Genomic DNA, 8,635 nt, shown 5'->3' on the forward strand with positions numbered 1-8,635 from the left:
TTTTTATATTTAGTTATTTATTTAAAATAAAAAACCCAACAAGGGCCTGTACACAAGCCCTTTTCCTGCATGATGTATCATAATTTCTTTCTCTTAATAAATGAACCAAATAAACAGATACAGTCATCCTATGCTGATTGTTAAAGTAATGCACAGACTGTTGTATCGCATTTTTAATTTACCTTCTTTTGTCCAGTTTTACAACAAGCTGCAGTTTTTCTATGTTTATCTCTTTACATTAAATCTAAGTTCAGCAGCGGCTCCTGTCCTCTTACCTGAGGGGCGCTGCCGCTGCTTCTGGTCCTGGCATCTGCACAATGAATGTCAGGCACCGGGACTTGTGCATGAGCGGCGGTAGTGCCGCCTATGCGCATAACTCTAGACCAGCTTCACAGGGCTGCACTGGTAGCAGCCTGCACTGTTGGGCTGCCCGAAAGGCAGAGCAGCGGCTTCCACTGGCAGCCACTCTTTGCTTATGGCAGCCCCGACTGGCAGTCCCAGGGGGAGGAGACACCTCCCCCTGGTGCTTCCTGTCTTTAGCGTGACTAATAGGAAGCCACTTCCAGTCACGGGATGTAGTTTGGAAGCCGACGGTCTAAATGCCAACCGCCGGCTTCCAGACTTTCTAATCCCGGCATGGTACTAATGACAGGCGTCGAAAACTCGACGCCTGTCATTAACCAGACGCCGGAAGACCGACGCCCGGCATACCGAACGGAGGTAAGCCGGGCACCGGGCGCAGGCAGTCACGGGGGGGAGGGTTAAGTTTAGGGCTCCTGGGAGGACTTAGGGTTAAGCACCCCCCACGGGAGGGCTAGGATTAGGCTAGGGGAAGGGGAGGTTAGGGTTCGGCACCCCTGGGGGGAGGTTAGGTTTAGGCACCACCTCCGGGAGACTTAGGTTTAGGCTGTGGGGAAGGGGGGGGTTAGGTTTAGGCACTTAGAGGGAGGAGTAGTGTTAGGCACTTGGGGGGGGGTTAGGGTTAGGCACCCCTAAGGGAGGGTTAGGGGGGGAATTAGGTTAGCGATACTTACCTTAGGGACGATCAGGATTTTCACCCTTTCCGGGCTGCCGCTGTCGGGATTTGAACTGCCGGCCCTGCGTCCGGCAGTAATACCTACTACACCCCCTGTCACAGTGTAGCCATTACAGTCACAGACTGCACTGGCTCACTGAAGTGGAGAATTTTACTGGGGGGGGCTGCAACATCGCAGCCCTAGGTAAAATCCGCCACTGTCTCAGACACATATTCTAAAAACGTGAAAGAAAGTCTAAAATGTACATTTACAAGCACATCACACTTTCAAAGAGCGCAATAATAGTACAACACTAACAAAATGTATAGTAAACATATCTGAAAAAAATATAAATTTTAACATGCTTTTTAGTGGAAGAAAAAAAACATATTCACATTTCCTTCTAAGCATGAAGCGCTACTGGCCTAGATTAATATAGTGAAGCAATACCCATTGTAGATTTGGATGAGAGCTTGAAGCAGGCAAAATTGTCTCCTCACCTATTTTATAGACAGCCTAATCCGGGCACCACAGAGGCTTAAGGTAGAGCTCAGTAGTTCCTTTTAAATATTTCATCCACTCCGTTATCATAATGGAATACAGCAATAGAGTACATGTGATATATTGCATTTCCAGTGATCAGCAGCAGATACATTTTATTATTATTATAATTATTACTCTTATTACTTGACTAGGGCAAACAGATGGCACAACTACATTATACTGTAGATCAAATTGCTAGCTGCTGATCTAAGTGGTATAAGTAGTCCCTATAGAGCAGGGATGGGGAACCTTTTTTCTGCGGAGGGCAATTCGATATATATAACATTATTGCGGGGCCGGTGTAGGCCACGCTCCCTCCGTGTGACATCACATGGGGCGTGGCCACAAGCGCTGGTGATTACAGCAATGCCCAGAGCATCCTGAGGATGCTCCAGGGAGCTGTTAGAGCAGCCGTGTGACTGTCTGAAGCGTCCTAAGGACGCTCCAGGCATCACTGCTGCATAGATTCTGGCTGCAGAGTGCGATTCTAGGCACCCTGCTAGCCAGATGAGGTTAGCAGAAAAAAGCTCAGAGGGCCAGACCAAATGATTTCCGAGGGCCTTATACGGCCCCCCGGGAAGGAGGTTCCCCATCCCTTTATAGAGAATTTAAAAAAATCTAAAAGTTTACGAAGTAACCGCATTATGGACCTGATTCAGACCCGGTCGCTAGATGCGGCCACTCGCTCCCAGCGTATGCAAATTCAGCTAAGTGATGTCAAGGCAGGCGATCGCACGGCAAGGCATAAGTACGCCCACTATGTCTTGGCGTGTGATCACTTTGTGTTTATAGATGCCCACCAGCCTGTGTTTAGAAGCCCACTGGCGAACGTTATCTTCAGGAAGTATATACAACCATCGGTACATCGAGTTCCATTGGATCAGACTGCAGCGCTTGCGGTTGACTGTACCCGACCGCAAGCACTACGAGCACTTCAGTGTATAATTCAGGGGTGGGGAACCTTTTTTCTGCCGGGGGCCATTTTGATATACATCACATTATTTGCGTGCCTGGTGCAGACCATGCCTCCTCTCTGTATGATGTCACAAGGGGCGGGGCCACAATCACCGGTGATTACAGCAATGTCCGCAGCATCCTGAGGATCCTGTAAGGGCAGCGGTGTGATCATCTGAAGCATCCTAAGGATGCTACAGGAGGCACTGCTGCATAGATTCTGGCTGCAGGGTGCCATTCTGGGCACCCTGCTAGCCAGATGAGGCTAGCAGGAAAAAGCTCAAGAGGGCCAGACCAAATGATTCCGAGGGCCTTATACGGCCCCGGGCCTGAGGTTCCCCATCCCTGGTATAATTCAACCAGGTGACGTGAACTATGACGCTGCCTATTAATTATGCACGCCTCCGAAACGGTGTTGAAACACTCAGGCACGTCTGCGTTTGCACCTCCACTCCCCCGTTACTACTGCCTTGCCCCTGTTACCACCCACAAATGGCCTCTCCTGTCACTCATTCCACTAGGCTGTCTTTGCTGGGTGAGCGAGCGCTTCCCGATCGCTCAGACTAGTTCACGCATATGCTCTGCGATGCATACGTAAATGCGTACGAGCGAGCGGCCGCTTGAGAGAGGGTCTGAATCAGGCCCTATGTCTGAATTATGACATTACAATTAGGGATGAGCGGGTTCGGTTCCCTGAGAACCGAACCCACCCGAACTTCGGGGATCCGGGGCGATCCGAGCCCAAGCTCGGATCTCCCTGTCTGCCCCGGATCCCTCTCCCGAGGCAAAACCTCGAGATCTGCTGTCGGATCTCGAGGTTTTGCCTCGAGCGGCCATTTAAAAAAAAATGCCTTTGCCTTTAATGGGCAAAGTGCTGATTGGCTGACAGAGCCGTCTGTCACGGCTCTCAGCCAATCAGCATTATGGTGCTCATTTGCATGTAGCACGGACTCGTGAGATCCGTGCTACATGCATCTGTGTGATTGACAGTGACACAGAGCACAGATGGGTCAGTGAGACCCGTCTGTGCTGCTGTGTATTTCAATGACACAGATGCACGCACGGACCAGGAGATCCGTGCTACTTGCATCTGTATCATTGACACAGAGCACTAACGGGTCCGTGAGACCCGTCTGTGCTGCTGTGGTAAATAAAAAAAAAAAAACCTGTGTAAAAAGAGAAAAAAATGGCGTGCCCCCCCCCCCCAAAAAAGAGCAACCAGCCCCGGGCATTAGTGACCCAGTGCTGGGTGTGCTTAAATACAGGGGACAAACGACATAGGGGTCCCCTGTACTTAAACACAACCAGCACCGGGCTAGTCAGAACCAGAGCTGGTTGCCAAAATACGGGGGACAAACGACGTAGGGGTCCCCCGTATTCTGCGCAACCAGCTCTGGGCTCTGATCCGGTCCTGGTTCTGGAAATACAGGGGAAAAAAATGAGTAGGGTTCCCCTGTATGTTCCAGAACCAGCACTGGACTTTTTCTAGCGGGGGGCTGATGCCACAGCCAGGGGAGCCCTTTCACCGGGCCCCCCAGCCGCAGCATCAGCCCTGACCGCTAGTCAGCCCAGGCCGGGGATCCCTGGAGAGCTGGGGACCCCCCCAATAAAGGGGTCACCCTCTCCAGGGCACCCCAGGCCCAGGCTGATAGCCCGGGGCTATCCCCGCCACCCCTGGTGGCGGTGGGTGGCGGGTTGATTGTGTGGTGTGGTGTAAATAAAGAATATCAAACATTGTCTTTACAAGTAGAACTGCAAGTCCCAGCAAGCCTGCCCCGCATGCTGGTACTTGGAGAACCACAAGTACCAGCATGCAGGGCATTAAGGGCCCACTAGTACCTGTAGTTCACCTGTAAAAAAATGTTTAAAAAAAACACAGGACACACACACCGTGACAGTATAAGTTTATTAAACATACATACACACACACACATGTACACATACTCACCTATGTAACCCTGTAGCATCGGTCCACTTGTCCGGTAAAGTATCCATAGGGGACCTGTGAAAAAAAACATACTCACCATCTCCTATGCGAGGTTCTGTCCTCTTCGTTCCAAAGTAGGCATCCCCGGACTTGGCAAAAAAAAAAAACGAAAACGCGATCCACGAACTTAGTACCGTTCTATAGAACGGTACTTCCCGAATGAGAGCTTAGCGGCGGGGTATCACCATGGAAACCCCGCTGCTAAGCGTTCATTGGCTGAGAGAGGCCATCTCCCGTCTCTCTCAGCCAATGAACGGCTCCCTCCATTGTAGTCAATGCTGGGAGCCGCAAGGTTATTAAAGTTTACCCTGCGGTTCCCACCATTGACTACAATGGAGGGAGCCGTTCATTGGCTGAGAGACGGGAGATGACCTCTCTCAGCCAATGAACGCTTAGCAGCGGGGTTTCCATGGTGATACCCCGCCGCTAAGCTCTCATTCGGGAAGTACCGTTCTATAGAACGGTACTAAGTTCGTGGATCGCGTTTTCGTTTTTTTTTTTTGCCAAGTCCGGGGATGCCTACTTTGGAACGAAGAGGACAGAACCTCGCATAGGAGATGGTGAGTATGTTTTTTTTCACAGGTCCCCTAGGGATACTTTACCGGACAAGTGGACCGATGCTACAGGTTACATAGGTGAGTATGTGTACATGTGTGTGTGTGTATGTATGTTTAATAAACTTATACTGTCACGGTGTGTGTGTCCTGTGTTTTTTTAAACATTTTTTTTACAGGTGAACTACAGGTACTAGTGGGCCCTTAATGCCCTGCATGCTGGTACTTGTGGTTCTCCAAGTACCAGCATGCGGGGCAGGCTAGCTGGGACTTGCAGTTCTACTTGTAAAGACAATGTTTGATATTCTTTATTTACACCACACCACACAATCAACCCGCCACCCACCGCCACCAGGGGTGGCGGGGATAGCCCCGGGCTATCAGCCTGGGCCTGGGGTGCCCTGGAGAGGGTGACCCCTTTATTGGGGGGGTCCCCAGCTCTCCAGGGATCCCCGGCCTGGGCTGACTAGTGGTCAGGGTTGATGCTGCGGCTGGGGGGCCCGGTGAAAGGGCTCCCCTGGCTGTGGCATCAGCCCCCCGCTAGAAAAAGTCCAGTGCTGGTTCTGGAACATACAGGGGAACCCTACTCATTTTTTGTCCCCTATAATTCCAGAACCAGGACCGGATCAGAGCCCAGAGCTGGTTGCGCAGAATACAGGGGACCCCTACGTCGTTTGTCCCCCGTATTTTGGCAACCAGCGCTGGTTCTGACTAGCCCGGTGCTGGTTGTGCTTAAGTACAGGGGACCCCTACGTCGTTTGTCCCCTGTATTTAAGCACACCCAGCACTGGGTTACTAATGCCCGGGGCTGGTTGCTCTTTTTTGGGGGGGTGCACGCCATTTTTTTCTTTTTTTACACAGGTTTTTTTTTTTTTTTTTACCACAGCAGCACAGACGGGTCTCACGGACCTGTCATTGCTCTGTGCCAATCACACAGATGCATGTAGCACGGATCTCCCGGGTTCGTGCTACATGCAAATGGGCACCATAACGCTGATTGGCTTCCTGTCTGCCACTGCAGTGCCACTCCTAGATGGGCCACGTGTTTGTGCCGCCCCCTTGTGTCACTTAGCATAGTCATCCAGCTTCCTCGGTACAACCTTTTGGCCTAAAAACAATATTGTGAGGTGTGAGGTGTTCAGAATAGAGTGGAAATGAGTGGAAATTAATGTTATTGGGGTTATTAATAGCGTAGGAACAAAGAAAGGCCCATTTATGTGATTTTAGCGGGTTTTTTTTATTTTTTAAGAAAAAATCCAGATCCAAAACACAAAACCCAGAACCCAAAACACGGAAGGGTGGTTTTGGCAAAACCAATCCAGATCCAAAACACGAAGAAAGATCCAGATCCAAAACCAAAACACAAAACACGAAAAGTGTCCGGTGCACACCCCTAATTACAATATAACATCATAATACAGACATGGGACCTCATTCAGAGGCGGTCGTTAGATGCAAGCGGACGCTCTGAATCAGGGCATCCTGAACGGCCGCCTCCTTGTCGATCGTTAAGGTGTGGGTTACCACAAATTACAGATGAGCAAAAATGGCAAAATTGTTCCGAGAGATATGCGGCTTAAGCTGGCCATACACCTGCACGACCATCATACGTTCCGATTCACTATCCGACTCCCCCTGAGCTCCCTGGAAGTCCCGGCAGCATATTTGCTGTTTTTCTTAGCACAGGATGTGTTGTATAATCGATCCTGTGCCTCACGCGCTCATTAGGGAAACAGTCATTGAAATGACTTGAATTGCCACACGATGGATCGCAACAAAATAAACGGCGCGATCTGCACACAATAGGATGGAACATATGGGCTGCGCATCTGATCATAAGATCCGATTATCGGAGCTGCGGGAGCGCGCATAGGATTTTATCTTACTAAAAAAATACACAAGATCCATCATATGACTCGCCGAAAATCGGGCAATTGGCCTGAAATCGTGCAGGTGTATGGCCAGCATTATTCTGTATTTAGCAGCAATAGTTTGCTTTTTAGGTGGAATTTAGCCTATTTACAGTCTTACTTACTACACCACGCAGCAGAATGCAATGACAATCATTGTCCTAGTTCTGTCAATTTAATATAAATTCCACTAAGTTTACTGAATAAAACAAAATTGAAACTGGAAGATTATATATTGGCAGCACAGACGGTGTAATGGTTAGCATTACTGCCTCACAGCACTGAGGTTGTGGGTTCGATACCCACTACGGTCCTACCTGTGTGGAGTTTGTATATTCACCCCATGCTTGCGTGGGTTTCCTCCGGGTGCTCCGGTTTCCACCCACACTCTAAAAATATACTGGTAGGTTAATTGGCTCCCAACACAAATTACCCCTAGTGTGTATGTGTGTGCGCATGTGATAGGGAACATAGGGCCTGATTCAGACCCACTCGCGAGCGGCTGACCGCTCGCAAGTGGGTCGATGTTATGGACTGAGCATGCGCACGACGGAGAGAGCTCCGTCGTGCGCATGCACCAGATGCGACGAGCGAAGGAAAGTCCTTCGCTCGTTGTGTCCGATCAAAGGGGGCGTGCTGTCAATGTTGATTGACAGCACGCCCCCTTTGGTGGGCGTGCCGGGGGCATGCCTCCCTGACGGGGGCGTTCCCACGGGAACGCCTCCCGTAAAGATAGAGCCAAAATCACTCCAGAGCTTGCGGTTGAAAACCTCAACCGCAGGCTCCGGCTCGCAAATTCGATGGTCGCGATGGTCTCGACCATCACAATGCACGCTCGTATAGCCTGTGGGTGGTGACCCACAGCTATACGAGCGTCCGGGAGGACGCTCCATGAAAATGCTCAGAGCGTACGGCTCTGAATGAGGGCCATAGATTGTAAGCTCCACTGGGGCAAAGGCGAATGTGAATGGCCAAATATTCTCTGTAAAGCGCTGCGGAATATGTGTACGCTATAAAAATAACTGGTGATAAATAAATAACTAAATATCCATGGAAACTGTATCTCTATAAATCAGCCCTTTCTGCTGTAAATAGAAAACGAAGGTTGCCTAGACATGAGTGAAATAAGAATCCTGGGGTTATTGCTGATTGGCTGTCTTGACAGCCTTGTTACTAGGCAGATTAAATGGTTAGGGGTCAGGTGGTTTGTTAGCTGACCAATGCATGGAGTTGTGGGTGTGCCTGTGGCTATCAGTATAAAAGAGGTGATTGGCATTTGATCTGCCTCTTTGGTGATTTCTGGAGTACAGCTAAGTGTCACACCCTGTGTTTCTTGGTTCTACCCCTTGTCATTAGTATTCATACTTTGCATTTACCTTCCTTAATACCTACCCTGCTCATCATGTCCCGTCCCAAGAGGTCTGCCCCCCTTCCCAGCCGGCTGGCTGAGCTCTCCCACCCACTCAGGGCTGCAGCCCCCCCCCTCCCGCTGGTCGCGTCTCCGTCTCCCGCGTTTCCAGCCCTTTTTGAGCTGCCCCCCCCGGTAGGGGTTGCCTCTGCCGCATCAGGCCGTGGCTGCGGCTCCTTCTGTCCCCACTCCTCCGGCGCCTGCCTCCCCCGCTGTGCTTTTCCCTCCATACCACGCCGCGGCTGCAGCTCTTTCTGTCCCCG

The sequence above is a fragment of the Taudactylus pleione genome, unplaced genomic scaffold (genome assembly GCF_031769625.1).
Source record: "Taudactylus pleione unplaced genomic scaffold, aTauple2 ptg000032l, whole genome shotgun sequence".
In the NCBI taxonomy this organism is placed as follows: domain Eukaryota; kingdom Metazoa; phylum Chordata; class Amphibia; order Anura; family Myobatrachidae; genus Taudactylus; species Taudactylus pleione.